The sequence below is a fragment of the Hyla sarda genome, chromosome 10 (genome assembly GCF_029499605.1).
Source record: "Hyla sarda isolate aHylSar1 chromosome 10, aHylSar1.hap1, whole genome shotgun sequence".
Lineage (NCBI taxonomy): Eukaryota > Metazoa > Chordata > Amphibia > Anura > Hylidae > Hyla > Hyla sarda.
Genome location: NC_079198.1, coordinates 133139822 through 133156328, shown reverse-complemented (window position 1 = coordinate 133156328; position 16507 = coordinate 133139822).

Sequence of the window (16507 nt, the reverse complement as noted above, 5' to 3'; positions counted from 1 at the left end):
GTTGAAACACGTTGTCCGTTTGTTCTAAACCATAATAAACTGTCCTGTGCTTTATTGGCGTTCCGCATCCTTTTATTCTAGCAGTAGCGCTCGTCTAGTATCCCCATTTTCTATTCTCCTTTTCCTGGTTGTAATATTTCCGTACCCCCTCGCGGTCACGGACAGGGGGTCTCGAGCAGCACAACTTCCGCTATTACTTTCCACTGTCCACTCGCCAGGTGAGGTGCTGTCCCTGTTGATAACCTCGGCGGGACATCACACCACCCAGAGTGCAGTGGTTCTTGACAATTTCACCACGCCCCCATCATCCACGAGAGAGCGCCCCAACCTTTTTTACTGCTCCTTCACATTATCCATAAGTAGCTTATGGTGCCCTGATCACACACCTTTTTACAGTTTCTTAATATGCTCTTCCGTTCCAGAGATTTGAGACTTTATAATTTGTCTGAAAATTCAGGGAATCACTCACGGGCTCTAGAATGGAGTAACAAAACCCATAATAGCTAGCCCTGCGGCTGAGTGCCTCCTGGTACTGTCCGAGGGCACGCCCCTGATGACGTTATCAGGGGCGGAGCCCAGAACAGAGCTCGCCCTCCCCGTGTGTAGCAGCTATAAAACAGAGGAGGAAGCCCAGGCTGAAAACATTCGGATACTCTCCACCCAGCCCCAAGGAGAAAAACAAAACAACATATTCATCAATGCAAAAAGAAGCGATCTGATTGGTTGCTATGGGCAACTGGGCAACTTTTCCTCAGTACAGGTCTTGATAAATCTCCCCCTATATGTATGGATGCAAAGGGGTAGTAGATATGACAGAGCTAAAGAAAGATATATCCCATATTATATAACCATTATAAATAACAAAGTATGGGTATAAGATGTGACCTCATTAACAACAGGCAGACAAATTCTGAATAGCCCAATCCCCCATTGGGCTATTCAGAATTTATTAGAAAATAGATGGGGAGCTGTACACTATGGGGGAGATTTATCAAAACCTGTGCAAAGGAAAAGTTGTCCAGTTGCCCATAGCAACCAATCAGATCCCTTCTTTCATTTTGCAGAGGCCTTGTTGAAAATGAAAGAAGCGATCTGATTGGTTGCTATGGGCAACTGGACAACTTTTCCTTTGCACAGGTTTTGATAAATCTCCCCCTATTATGAGTGTATATTTGTATAATTAACTGGGCCAAGGTACTGAAATGCACTTTGACCGTAGTGCCAAAAAGCTAATAGTGAAAAATTGGAAAATTCAGACCTCCAGGCACAGTTAGCATTTTGTAGGCGTATAATGGGGAATAATAGGATTACAGATGTGGCTGGTATCAAAGTATATTATACTTTATTAAGTAGTTTAAAATAGGATCAAGTCTCTGAGCAGGTATATTATACCAACCACTGTCTCTGTAGCAAGGGCCCTGCTCAGAGACCTATTTTAAACTACTTAATAAAGTACAGTGACCCCCTGACCTACGATGGCCCCGACATACGATCATTTCAGCATACGATCACTCTCAGAGGCCATTGCATGTTGAAGGCAGCATCAACATACGATGCTTTTGTATGTCGGGGCCATCGCATAAACGGGTATCGGGCAGAGCAGACTGCTTCAGCTGCCACCATATAGCCGTTTACAGTGCCCCGTGTGGTCCGCTCGCTGACGATCACTTACCTGTCCTTGGGACTCTGGCGCGTCCTCTTCGGGATCCCCTGCATCGTCGGCGCTCTCTATCGCCGTCATCATGTCGCTGCGCACGCCGTCCCGTCATCCAATAGGAGCGGCGTGCGTAGCGGCGTGATGGCGGCGACAGAGAGTGAGGATGCTGGGGAACCAGAGGGACACGTGAGTACAACCTCCAATACCAGTGGTCTTCAACCTGCGGACCTCCAGATGTTGCAAAACTACAACTCCCAGCATGCCCGGACAGCCGTTGGCTGTCCGGGCATGATGGGTGTTGTAGTTTTGCAACGTCTGGAGGTCCCCAGGTTGTAGACCACTGTCCTATACTTTACATTGCATGGATCCCTCAACATACGATGGTTTCAACAAACGATGGTCCATTTGGAACGGATTACCATCGTATGTTGAGGGACCACTGTATAATATATTTTGATACCAGCCACATCTCTAATCGTATTATTCCCCATTATACGCCTACAAAATACTAACTGTGCCTGGAGGTCTGAATTTTCCAATTTTTCCCTATTAGCTATTGAGAATTTGTCTGCCTGTTGTTAATGAGCATAGGAAAATGAGTCGGCACTTCTGTGGTGGGTGGTGCACGTGGAAGAAACAGGCATATAGAACAAAAAGTCCCGGCACTCACCAAGTTGCAAGCCAATTCGTATTTATTGTATGCGTGTAAACAGGACACGTTTCGGCAAAGCCTTCCTCTGCTGCCTAGACAGCAGAGGAAGGCTTTGCCGAAACGCGTCCTGTTTACCCGCATACAATAAATACGAATTGGCATGCAACTTGGTGAGTGCCGGGACTTTTTGTTGTTAATGAGGTCACATCTTATTATTTTGTTAGCTATGGTCTATCCCCCCGATAGATCATAGCTAACAAAATATAGCCAGGATATAACGGAGCCCACCAAAGAATTTAAGGAATCAGTCAGACGGACGTGGACATAATTTTAATACTAGGAGTGAATATCAGGTGATGGGCGGGATTATACAGTCAGGGGATGTGAATATTTTACATTGAGGAGCATGTATGCCTATTACATACGCCCTGACTGTATAATCTCACTCATTCCTCCCAATCTTAAAATTTAGTTCACGCCAATCTGATTTCCCGAATTGTCAGACAAACTATAAACCATCATATCTCAGGAACAGAAAGGCGTATTAAGAACCTGTAAATAGGTGCGTGATCATGTCACCTCATGTGATTTAATGATAATTTAATCTAATTGGTTGGGGGGGTTGTCCACTGGTTGTCTTTAAGTCCACATAAAATGACCACATGTAAAGATTTTAAACAGGAGTGCATAACCAAATGCACATGTGCTTTATTAAAGGAGTAGTGCAGTGAAACATAACTTATCCCCTATCAAAAGGATAGGGCATAAGTTATAGATCGTGGGGCATCCGACCGCTGGGACCGCTCACATTCTCCTGAACGGGGCAGCTTGCCAGAAACGGCTGTTCTGACTCCCGCAGGAAACAGCGGCCATCACACCCCTCCATGTATCTTTATGGGTTAAATGGAGGGGGTGTGTTGGCCGGAGCCCCCATTCAGGAGATCGCAGGGGTCCCAGTGGTCAGACACCCTATGATCTATAACTTATCCCCTATTATTTGGATGGGGGAAAAGCTATGATTCACTACAGAACTCCTTTAAAGGGGTATTCCGCTGAGACAACCCCCCCCCCCCCCCCCCCCCCCTGCGATCTCCATGCAGCACACAGCATCTTGTGCTTCTCCAGTCTTGGAAATGCTGGGTTTCTGAGACAGAGATGTGACATCAGGCCCCCTCTATTTATGTCTATGGAAGGGGATAAGGTGTCTAAGGGTAGAATATCCCTTTAAGCTTCCGTGCCTGCGCAAACATAGATGTTACAGGCAGGATCTGAGTTTGTTCTAAGTGGTTAAACAGTTGGGGATTATTCTGCCACAATCTGTAAATGATTCAACAACATTTTATTCAATTTTAATATTAGAGTTATAAACAGCTGAAACAAGTTGAACATGTTTAAATGTAAGTTAATACATTTTTTTTCTGTTATCTCAATAAATGATATATAAAAGTATCCAAGAAATCACAATTTTATTACAGGACGGAGACTTCACATTGTGCATGCACACTTTCTTTTTACTGGATAGCAGCAAATAAACAGTTAATGATAAGTTACAGAAAAAATAAACTTGAAATAGCGTATACAAACATGCTATAACAGCAAGCACCAATCAGAGTATAGCACAGGCTATATAAGGTGTGACACTCTATTCAACTTCCTCTTTCTTTGCTGCTTTGGACAAGATAATTACACCTCCATAGTTCTTATTTTGGTGTCTCTTATTTTTATATATTTCCAATAGAATTAATTCATTTCCTCAATTTATTATTATTTATTTCTTATTACCGTATTTATCAGAGTATAACACGCACTAGCGTATAACACGCACCCCCATTTTAACAGGGAAATTTAAGTAAAAAAAAAATTAAATGTAAAATAAATGACTTGGACTAAATGCCACATCATCCCCCCAACTTTGTTTTCTTCTGCACCTCAGTTTGGTCCTGTCCCCTCCAGTGCCACATCATTCCTTCCCTTTTATCAGTCCCTGTGCATCATTTACCCCTCTCATCGCCACACCCCATGTCTCATCATCCCCCATGTCTCATCATTTCCCCCTGTCGTAGACCACCACTAGCCATACAGACATTAAGCATTTAGTGCCACCCCCCACCATCATTTCCCCCTGTCTCATCATCCCCCACCCTTTCTCATCATGTCCCCCCATCATTTCCCCCTCATCATTTCCCCGTCTCATCATCCCCCCACCCTGTCTCATCATGTCCCCCCATCATTTCCCCCTCATCTTTTCCCCCTGTCTCATCATCCCCCCACCCTGTCTCATCATGTCCCCCATCATTCCCCCCTCATCTTTTCCCCCTGTCTCATCATCCCCCCACCTTGTCTCATCATGTCCCCCATCATTCCCCCCTCATCATTTCCCCCTGTCTCATCATCCCCCCCACCCTGTCGCATCATGTCCCCCATCATTCCCCCCTCATCATTTCCCCCTGTCTCATCATCCCCCCACCCTGTCTCATCATGTCCCCCATCATTCCCCCCTCATCATCCCCCACCCTGTCTCATCATCTCCCCCCCAACCTGTCTCATCATCCCCCCAACCTGTCTCATCATCCCCCCATCATTAACCCCCCCCTCATCATTTCCCCCTGTCTCATCATCCCCCCATCATGTTCCTCCTATCCAGTGGTCTTCAACCTGCGGACCTCCAAATGTTGCAAAACTACAACTCCCAGCATGCCTGGACAGCCAACGGCTGGGAGTTGTAGTTTTGCAACATCTGGAGGTCCGCAGGTTGAAGACCACTGTATATGCTATTCGTCCCCTTTCCTTACCTGGCTGCGCTTCGGCTGTCTTGCGGGCTGTGGGGTCAGTGAAGCAGATGAGTGACGTCCTCTCCTGGCTCCTCTGCACGGCATCAGGGATGTCACTTTTTGGTGGCGACTACAGGAAATGAAAAGTGACGTCACTGATGCCGCGGAGAGACGCCGGCAGAGGACGTCACTCATCTGGTTCTCTGACCGCAGCCCGCAAGACCCCCCGCCTGACCTGACCTGACGAAGCGCAGCCAGGTAAGGAAAATAAACAAAACTATGAAAAGCAGGGGAAAAGGGGGAATGATGAGGGAGGGGGGAGGTAGGGAAAATGAAAAGTAAAACTGTCACTTGTTTTCTCCCGCACGATCCACAGGTACTGGTGGATAGTGCGGAAGACGCTGATTAAAAGGTAGGGCAGATCCAGACAAGGTAGGGCTCATTTTAATCAGTGTCTCCCGCACTATCCACCATAGCGGGAGAAAACATGTGAGCGGGGAGGAGATGTCGCTGGTCACTGATTTAAAGTGGCCGCGGCCGTGCTGCTAATACTTAACAAGCAGCCGCTGCTGCGGCCGCTTTAAATCAGTGACCAGAAGATTTATCGGCGTATAACACGCAGGCAGACTTTTTGCCTTAAATTTAAGTTTTAAAAGTGCGTGTTATACGCTGATAAATACGGTAAATCATTTACTCATTACAATTATTTATTCACCTTTTCAATCCATTTATTTAATTATTCCACATATTTCTTTCCATAAACGTAATTCATCTTTTTCACCGTAATCCTAAGTTTATTTTACTTTATTTCATAAATGTTTCTCTCTATTTTCGCTTATTTCCCGCTGTCAATTACATCTCCTGCCTTCACCCCAGCTCTGCTTTCTAGCACCGTCTGTGGTGCTAGTAGGTATTTACTACAACCCAGCTTTCCCGGGCTCCTTTTTCACCTATATCCTTGTGCTGGCAGTGTGCTGCTGCATTCTTCTGTTGCTGTATATCTAGCCTAGTAGCGTGCACCTGCAGGCCAGGTCCATATAATAGTTTGGTATCAACTAAAGTGCTGGCTGACTTATTCATTGTCTGTATTACACATACGGGGGAGTGGCTACCTCCATGTTGGCCTTGCACCCCACCCCCCTCTATCAGGTGTGTATATAAGGTGTCTTGGATGTTCCAGACCCTGCCATGCTTACTGAACTGTTCACACAGAGGCATATTCACAGTGTAGGGTCCGTCCCAGGAGGCTACCTTATCGCGGTGGGACGGTCCAAGCTATTTGACCGCCGGCGGAGACAAATTTGCGAGCTAAGTGCCTCACTATCTCATAGTTTCACATTTGCATCTATTGCACCATAGCTGTATAGTCTCCATGTTTTATCTGCATGTTCATGTTTCACCTATATCCTTGTGCTGGCAGTGTGCTGCTGTATTCTTCTGTTGCTATATATATATATATATATATATATATATATATATATATATATATATAATATAAATAGAAGACAATATATAATACAATACAATTTATTAATACAACAATAGTGATATTTCTTATGGTGTCCTTTGTAGGGCCCTTACATCGGACTTGCCACAATAAGGCTGGTAGTAAATGTACATAAAATAGAAAATAAAAATAAAATAGGCATGAAATGTATAAGTAATAGGTGCTGGTAGCCCAGTTAAGCAAATAATAGGTAGTGCTATAGGTGCATGCACGGGGATCGTGCTATGCTGGGTAGAAAACAATGTCTTATGATCTGGGCAGCGATGTCTCTGTGTGGCTCATATGTGATTGAGATATTGCGTGGGGCAGCGTGCCGGTAAGTGAGTGAATTCAGTGCACTCTGCGACGCTGGAGTTTCCTTATATGTGTCCTACTCTACCCTGACGGCACAGGGATAGAGATTAGTGAGTGGAATATAGATAGTCTGTTATTTGCAATTCTGTAGGTGCATGGAGCTTTGCAGACCCCTCAAATGTGGATCACTCTACCTCAGCGGCATGGGGAAAGTTTGAGTGGGTTTAGGGGTTTGTCACACTGTGCCTCTTACCAGTAATGTCCTGGAGCGAAGTTACTGGGCAAAGGTTTTCACCGAGGAGATGTCCGCTGGCAGGAGGGATACATGCAATCCTGGGAGCGTGCTCTGATATAGTTTTTGCAGTCTGATACAAGGGTACAGGAGTACAGGTGGTGGAGGCTAGACTAGCAATTGCTATTGAAAAAGAGGTCGATGAGTACCTCAACACGTGTCTAGCCTCCACCACCTGTACCCCAGTTGCTATTGAAAAAGAGGTAGATGAGTAACTCGAAACGCATCTAGCCTCCACCACCTGTACACCAGTTGCTATTGAAAAATAGGTAGACGAGTAACTCGAAACGTGTCTAGCCTCCACCTCCTGTACCCCAGTATTGGCAAACTCAACATCATCTATCGGACTGCAAAAACTATATCAGAGCATGCTCCCGGGGTGGAACGTATCCTGCCTGCCAGTGGACGTCTCCTCAGTGAAAACCTATGCCCGGTATCCTTGCTCCAGGACATTGCTGGTAAGAGGCACAGTGTGCCAAACCCCTAAACCCACTCAAACTTTCCCCATGCCGCCGGGGTAGAGTGGTCCACATTTGAGAGGTCTCCAGCTTCATGCACCCACAGGATTACAAATAACAGACTATCTATATCCCACACACTACTCTCTATCCCTATGCCATCAGTGTAGAGTGGGACACATATAAGGATCTCGGGCGTCGCAGAGCGCACTGAATTCACTCACTTACCGGCACGCTGCCACACGCAATATCTCTATCACATATGAGCCACATAGAGACATTGCTGCCCAGATCATAAGACATTGTTTTCCACCCGTCATAGCATGATCCCCGTGCATGCACCTATAGCGCTATCTATTATTTGCCTAACTGGGATATCAGCACCTATTACTTATACATTTTATGCCTATTTTATTTTTATTTTCTATTTTTGTACATTTACTACCAGTCTTATTGTGGTAAGTCCTATGTAAGGGCCCTACAATGGACACCACAAGAAATATCACTATTGTATTATTAATAAATTGTTTTAATTTAATCTAACTCACTGGATCTACATTATTCTATGTCTATATATATATATATATATATATATATATATATATATATATATATATATATATATATATATATATATATATATATATATAGAAGTCGGCTGCAGCACACTGGCGTATCCAATAAAAAATATTGTAGCTTTAGGGTATGTTCACACTGAGGAATTGGAGAGGAATTTCCACAAGTAATTCTGCTCGCTTTTTCCTCTCCAAATCATTCAGCAGTGAAAACCCCATAGAGTTGTACAGAATTTCTGCCCCTCAGTTCACACAGAGGAATTTCCTCAAGCAGAATACTGACGAGGCAGTATGTTCCGCTTGAAGAAAGAACATGTTCTTTCTTTCAGGCGGAATCAGCGTCATTCTCCCATAGATATCAATGTTATTTTTTTTTTTTCAGTCAGAAGCATTTCCACGCGGAATCCACGCGGAGTAGGAGGAGTTTAAATGCAGTGTTTTCACATATATGTAGATAGATATTTAGCATTCATTCATTAATTATTCAATTAATTATTAATTTTGATATATATATACTAGCTGAGTAGCCGGCGTTGCCCGGTTTTTCCTTCCTCATCCTTGTTGGGGAGGAAAATCAACAAAGGAGGAAGCTTTTAACTTCATATCCCATCCTCATATATTGTTGTCCTATCCCATCCTCATATCCTGTCCTCATACTCCAACCTCTTATCCCGACCTCCTATCCCGTCCTCCTACCCCGTCCTCATATCCAGTACTCCTATCCTGTCCTATCCCGTCCTCCTATCCTGACCTCCTATCCCAACCTCCTATCCCTTCCTCCTTTCTCATCCTCCTATCCCGACCTCCTATCCCATCCTCCTATCCCGTTCTCCTTTCTCGTCCTCCTATCCCGTCCTCCTTTCTCGTCCTCCTATGCCGACCTCCTATCCCGTCCTCCTATCCCGTCCTCCTATACCGTCCTCCTTTCTCGTCCTCATATCCCAACCTTCTATCCCGTCCTCCTTTCTCGTCCTCATATCCCGACCTCCTATCCTGACCTCCTATCCCGTCCTCCTATCCCTTCCTCCTATTCTTTCCTCCTATCCCATCCTCCTTTCTCGTCCTCATATCCTGACCTCCTATCCTGACCTCCTATCCCGTCCTCCTATCCCTTCCTCCTATACCGTCCTCCTTTCTCATCCTCATATTCCAACCTCCTATCCTGACCTCCTATCCCGTCCTCCTTTCTCGTCCTCATATCCCGACCTCCTATCCCGACCTCCTATCCCGTCCTCCTATCCCTTCCTGCTATTCTTTCCTCCTATCCCGACCTCCTATCCCGACCTCCTATCCCGTCCTCCTATCCCTTCCTCCTATCCCGTCCTCCTATCCCGACCATCCCATCCTCCTATCTCGACCTCCCATCCCGTCCTCATATCCCGACCTGTAAAATGTGCACCAGGTATTGAAATATCTCCAGTCGTACAGAAGTTATGTGGGAACATACATTTCCCATTGATTTGCATGGGACGTTAAAGAAAAACCCTGACCCTCACAAATGGGGGGTAGTTAAGGGTTAAATTAACTATCCTATATTTTAAGTGGATATATAAGTAACATGTGACCAAGTATTATGGAAATATCTCTAGCCGTTTGGAAGTTATGCAGTAACATATGTTTCCCATAGACTTGTATGGGACTTTAAACATAAACCCCTCCCCTGGCAAATGGGGGTGAATAAGGGTTAAATCACCTATCCTATGTTTGTTGTTGACATATAAGTAACATGTGGCTAAGTTTCATGTTAATATCTTTAGCCGTTTGGAAGTTTTTGTGGAACATGCACACATACATACATATATACTGTGGCAGTGTGGCAAGGAAAGGGTGTATTTCCTTGGCTCACCCTGCAGAAGCTCTCACCTGCTTCTTAAGTAATGAGGCAGGAGGGAAGGGAGGTGTGTATATGAGATGGAGACTCAGTCTAATGTGGGCTCTTCCTAGGAGACAGCATGTGGGCTGTAGGGAAGAGACAGAGGCTGCTGAGGAGTACACAGCCCGAGCTATGAGGGGCTCAAAGAGACTGACATGAATTGTGAGTAGAAGATTGCACGGGACATATGTTTAACCGGCTGAGGGAAGCTCAGCGGTTGTTAGTCAGGACAAGCTAATCTGTTTAGTCAGTGACCATACGGTCTAGGATTTTGTTTGTTCCTGCTTTTTGTTTATTTCTTTCCCTGCAACCTGTCTAATAAAACTGGCAAGGTGCCAGATTTGCATTATAAGCGTTTGTTTGCTGGTTTATTGAGAAGAAACACATCCTGTGGCGTGGTCAAGGACGATCCCAGAGCTAATCCCCAAGACGGATCGTCACAATACACACACACACACACACACACACACACACACACACACACACATTGACTTTTATATATATAGATACAGTGGTCCCTCAACATACGGCGGTAATCCGTTTCAAACGGACCATCGTTTGTTGAAACCACCGCATGTTGAGGGATCCATGCAATGTAAAGTATAGGACAGTGGTCTACAACCTGCGGACCTCCAGATGTTGCATGCTGGGTGTTGTAGTTTTGCAACATCTGGAGGTCCGCAGGTTGAAGACCACTGGCATAGGAAGTTGTAATCACCTTTCCCCGCCGCTCCGGACCGTCACCGCTCGTCACCGCTGCCCTGGATGTCGCCGTCCATCACTGTCGCCGCATCCCCGGGGTGTCCCCGACGCTCCTTTAAAGGGGTAGTCCAGTGGTGAAAAACTTATCCCCTATCCTAAGGATAGGGGATAAGTTTGAGATCGCGGGGGGTCCGACCGCTGGGGCCCCCTGCGATCTCTCTGTACGGGGCCCCGGCTCTCCGCCGAGATAGCGGGTGTCGACCCCCGCACGAGGCGGCGGCCGACACGCCCCCTCAATACATCTCTATGGCAGAGCCGGAGATTGCCGAAGGCAGCGCTTCGGCTCTGCCATAGAGTTGTATTGAGGGGGCGTGTCGGCCGCCGCCTCGTGCGGAGGTCGACACGCCCCCTTCCAGCGGGCTGTCGGGGCTCCGTACAGGAGATCGCAGGGGGCCCCAGCGGTCGGACCCCCCGCGATCTCAAACTTATCCCCTATCCTTAGGATAGGGGATAAGTTGCTCACCACTGAATCACCACTGGACTACTCCTTTAAGGCCTCTGCTTCCCCGGCATCCGCTCTCTCCGTTGCCGCCATCACGTCGCTATGCACGCCACTCCTATTGGATGACGGGACGGCTTGAGCAGTGACGTGATGATGACGAGGGAGAGCGCCGCAATGGAGTGGATCCCGAAGAGGATGCGCCGGAGCCCCGAGGACAGGTAAGTGATCATCACCGGAGCTCACAGGGCACCGTAAACGGCTATCTGGTGGCAGCTGAAGCAGTCGGCGCTGCCGGATAGCCGTTTATGCGATGGCCCTGACATACAAAAGCATCGTATGTTGACGCTGCCTTCAACATGTGATGGCCTCTGAGAGTGATCGTATGCTGAAATGATCGTATGTGGGGGCCATCGTAGGTCGAGGGGTCACTGTGTGTATATATATATATATATATATATATATATATATATATATTTCATTATGTCCTCTCAAGACATGGCTAATACTTCTAACACTGACCATATGCATACCGATCAAATAAAAAGTTTGGCTCAAGATTCTGTTCAAGCAGCCGTTTATACGGCAATTACTTCTATACAAGAGTCAATTTCACATACAATAGGAGGAATGTATGAAAAGGTGCCCCCCTCAGTAACGGCGCTGGTCCATAAATGGATGTAAATATATTTATTATTAAATATAAAGCAACGCGTTTCGACCCCGGACAGGGGTCTTCATCAGGCATAATATACAGTAAGAAAAGTACTTGCTTTTATAAGATGACATATGAAAAAGGATGACGACTTCCGGAATACCGGAGGAGCCGTGTGCAAAACCGTGCAAACTTAGAATAAAATTCTAGCAGCAATTTATGATAAAACCTATAAGTATATAAAATAATTCAAAAACTTGCATGATATATAAAAGAAAACCAATATCATTCATTCATTTATTTGGATACGAAACTGCCGGGTGCTATGATAGAAAACCTCCAGTAGATGGCAGTGATAGCAGCAAAAAGGAAATGTTTAACATGTTAATAGACGCTTGGAAGCTGATGTGCGGGGAGACGAGCGGATTTATAGCGATTGCTTCAAGGACTCTGCGACCAGCACATACACTAGGAGGACTTATTGTACCGATTAGGTAAGTAAAAGATATATATATAGAGAATAGGTATACAAAGGTGTATATAAATGAATTAATATTGTCCTGATGTATTAAAATATTGAGGCGGCGGGATGATAAAGTAAAAGGGACTAAAGTTCCCATCCGGTAAATCCATTATATTTCCTTTCTTTTTAGCTGCTCAAAACGGTTTTAGACATGTTGTGGGACTGCTTCTACAGATGTCATAGTTATAGGATGCAGTATATCAGGATGAAATCGTGCACAATGTCTGGATACTCCATGTAATAAGAATTTATTGCGGATATTTTGACGATGTTTATTTAATCGGTTGTGAAGGGACTGCGTGGTACATCCTACATATTGTAATGAACAGATGCATTGTATAACATAGATAACCTGATCGGACTGACATGTTAATCTAGTTTTGATATTAAAGGTGTCACCAATTTTTTTGGAAGTTACCGTTGTCAGACCATGAGTGATTTCTTTGCAGCAGAGACAATTTCTTTTATTGCACTTGTAGCTTCCCGGTTTTAGATCATTTTCTCTTTTAGTTTGGCGGTGTTGCCGCAATTGGCTGGGGGCTAAAAGGCTCTTTAAATTCGGTGCTCTCCGCAAGGTAAGTTTTGGTCCTTTTGATAAAGAATTTTTCAGATAATTGTCTTGATGTAGTACATGCCAATGTGATTTTAAGTTATTTCTAATAGCTGTAGCGTTGTTATTAAAAGTGGTGATGATATTTCCAGCAAATGTTTTCGTTTGCTCAGCTTCACTTGTTATCTTTTTTGGTAATAAGCATTTTTTGGGGTTTAAAAGTTTGGCTTTATCGAATGCATCATTAATGATCTGTGGTGGGTATTTTTTTTTTTTTTTTAGCTTTAAAGCGATTCTTCAGTATCCGGGATTGAGCATAAAAATGTCTTTAGTACAATTTTTTCTTATCCGTCGGTACTGACTAAATGGAATATTGTGAATCCATTTTTTATAATGATTGCTAGTGAAATCTAAATAACTATTTACATCTACTGATTTAAAATGAGTGTAGGAAAAAAAAAGTGAGAAATACATAGATCTAAAAACGTAATGGTATTGGCATTTGACTCCATGGTGAACATAATCCCCCAGTCATTCTGGGTCTCAATGAGTAGTGTGTCTGAATCAACGGGACCATCCCAAAAAAAGAGCAAATCATCAATAAAACGTTGATATAAAATAATGTGGGGGCTTAAATATAAATACTGTATATTATGCCTGATGAAGACCCCTGTCCGGGGTCAAAACACGTTGCTTTATATGTAATAATAAAGGTATTTAAAGGAATGTGGATACCGCTCTCACCAGTATGTATTTACATCAATTTATGGACCAGCGCCGTTACTGAGGGAACATCTTTTCATACATTCCTCCTATTGCTTCACTACCGGGGAGACTGACGTCACTCCGGGAAGTTCCTCGTGGCAGCTGTCCGGCCTTCCATTCATTCCAGACACTACTGTAGGTGTTGTGCTCTAAGCGCAACACCTAAGGGTAAGGACCCATCTTTTTCTTCACCCTGATTTACCTACCCAGACGGTCCTCACTAGGGGAGCACCTCTTGTTGTCTTTTCATTTCTCTGTATTAATTTCACATACAATGGCTCTTACTATGTCTCACACCAGTACTCATAAAACTCCTCAGTCTGACCAATTTTGGTTGGCCGATGATGCTGCTGTATCTAATAAAAGTCGCAAGCATGCCACTAAAAGAAAACATTTGGACACTGACGACCGTACTTCCTCTAGATATGACAAAAATCAAAGTGGAACAGGTCAAGACCTTGTGCATGGCTCAACAAAAAATTGTAGCCCGTCTGCGTGTGTTTTAATATCACAAAATAGACCCTCCGCCCATGAGCATGTAAATATAAAATGGGCCAAAAAATCCTCCAAAAGAGTAAACCCTGACTCATTTTTAGAATTAGATATTGAATACTCCACTATTCCCTCTGACGCATCTAACTATACTGTTTCAGAACAAGAATTTTCTGATGAAAATGATGACATGATCATTGATAATAATGTGGTGTCCCGGTACCGGATTGCATCCATTACCTTGGGGTGAGGTCCCCAAAGTCATAGTCCCTAGGTACCGGTTGGGTCCTCATCAATAGTTAGCCCCTTGTCACCCCTTTAATAGTTAAAATTATTTAAATTCAATGTGTAAATATGTATATAATGTATGCTTACCTTGCTGGAGTGTCGCAGGACCTGCGGGTCACGTGATGCGTTCCAAAACTCTATGGTTTTCTGGTTTAAGGACCTTTGGAGGAAGTCAGGTGATCGCCCACCATGCATTGTAACGGTGAGTGACAGCTGATACGGACCAATTAAAAACGGCCCTGCCCCTGCCCATATAAGGGAGCGGCGGCCATTACTCTGTCTTTTTGATCGTGGGCTGCTGATGAAGGAGGATTTGCGCAGCTGTCATCAGTAGTGACTAGGCTCAAGCCTTGCGGCAACGGCCATCTTTACAAAACTGAGTTATCTCAATCCCTGTTAACTCAGCAAGATCACAGGACCTAAATAGACTCCTAAATCCGGACGGATCACTAATTCTAATAATCCTTTGGATAAGTCAATGGTCCTCAGCATCTGTCAATCACTGCCGTGCTGTATAGAGACTGTATTGCTAAGACTGTTGCTGTTAATTGGATGTACCGCAAGTACCTCAGTAAAGTTTATGCAAGTTCAAGTTCATCTTTATTGTGGACCTTCATTCATTTAAGCACGCACCCCAACTACACTATACCCCAAGGCAGTTACCACAATAATACTTCTAAAGATGTTATACTGGATGGCAATGGAGTACCATTTTTTTGATCCATCCCAAATACGCCATCCAAGATCTGGGGAATGGGTCCTTCAACCCCAGGTACCCATAGATCAGGAGGAATCTTGACAAGGGGGCTAGAAACAAACTCAGAGCCGAGTGCCCCAGACCATCCGTTCCTTTAACTGCTGCGGCTACACCCCATATAGATCTAATTCTATTTAAATATTTATTAAAGACTGGGAAAAATCTCAAAAAAAGATGGGATAGATCCTTTAGAACCTGCCAAGGCAAATTTTCTTGATTTTCTAGGCCCCTTAGCAAAAATTTTGGATATGGCAGAAATACAGTGCATAGTGAAAGTATTCGGCCCCCTTGAACTTTTCGACCTTTTGCCACATTTCAGGCTTCAAACATAAAGATATAAAACTGTAATTTTTAACAAGTGGGACACTATCATGAAGTGGAACGAAATTTATTGGATATTTCAAACTTTAAAAAAAAAAAAAAAAAAATGAAAAATTGGGCGTGCAAAATTATTCATCCCCCTTAAGTTAATACTTTGTAGCGCCACCTTTTGCTACGATTACAGCTGTAAGTCGCTTGGGGTGTGTCTCTATCAGTTTTGCACATCGAGAGACTGAAATTTTTGCCCATTCCTCCTTTCAAAACAGCTGGAGCTCAGTGAGGTTGGATGGAGAGCGTTTGTGAACAGCTGGAGCTCAGTGAGGTTGGATGGAGAGCGTTTGTAATCAGCAGTTTTCAGTTCTTTACACAGATTCTCGATTGGATTCAGGTCTGGACTTTGACTTGGCCATTCTAACACCTGGATATGTTTATTTGTGAACCATTGCATTGTAGATTTTGCTTTATGTTTTGGATCATTGTCTTGTTGGAAGACAAATCTCCGTCCCAGTCTCAGGTCTTTAGCAGACTCCATCAGGTTTTCTTCCAGAATGGGCCTGTATTTGGCTCCATCCATCTTCCCATCAATTTTAACCATCTTCTCTGTCCCTGCTGAAGAAAAGCCCAAACCATGAGGCTGCCACCACCATGTTTGACAGTGGGGATGGTGTGTTCACGGTGATGAGCTGTGTTGCTTTTACTCCAAACATAACGTTTTGCATTGTTGCCAAAAAGTTGGATTTTGGTTTCACCTGGCCAGAGCACCTTCTTCCACATGTTTGGTGTCTCCCAGGTGGCTTGTGGCAAACTTTAAACAACACTTTTTATGGATATCTTTAAGAAATGGCTTTCTTCTTGCCACTCTTCCATAAAGGCCAG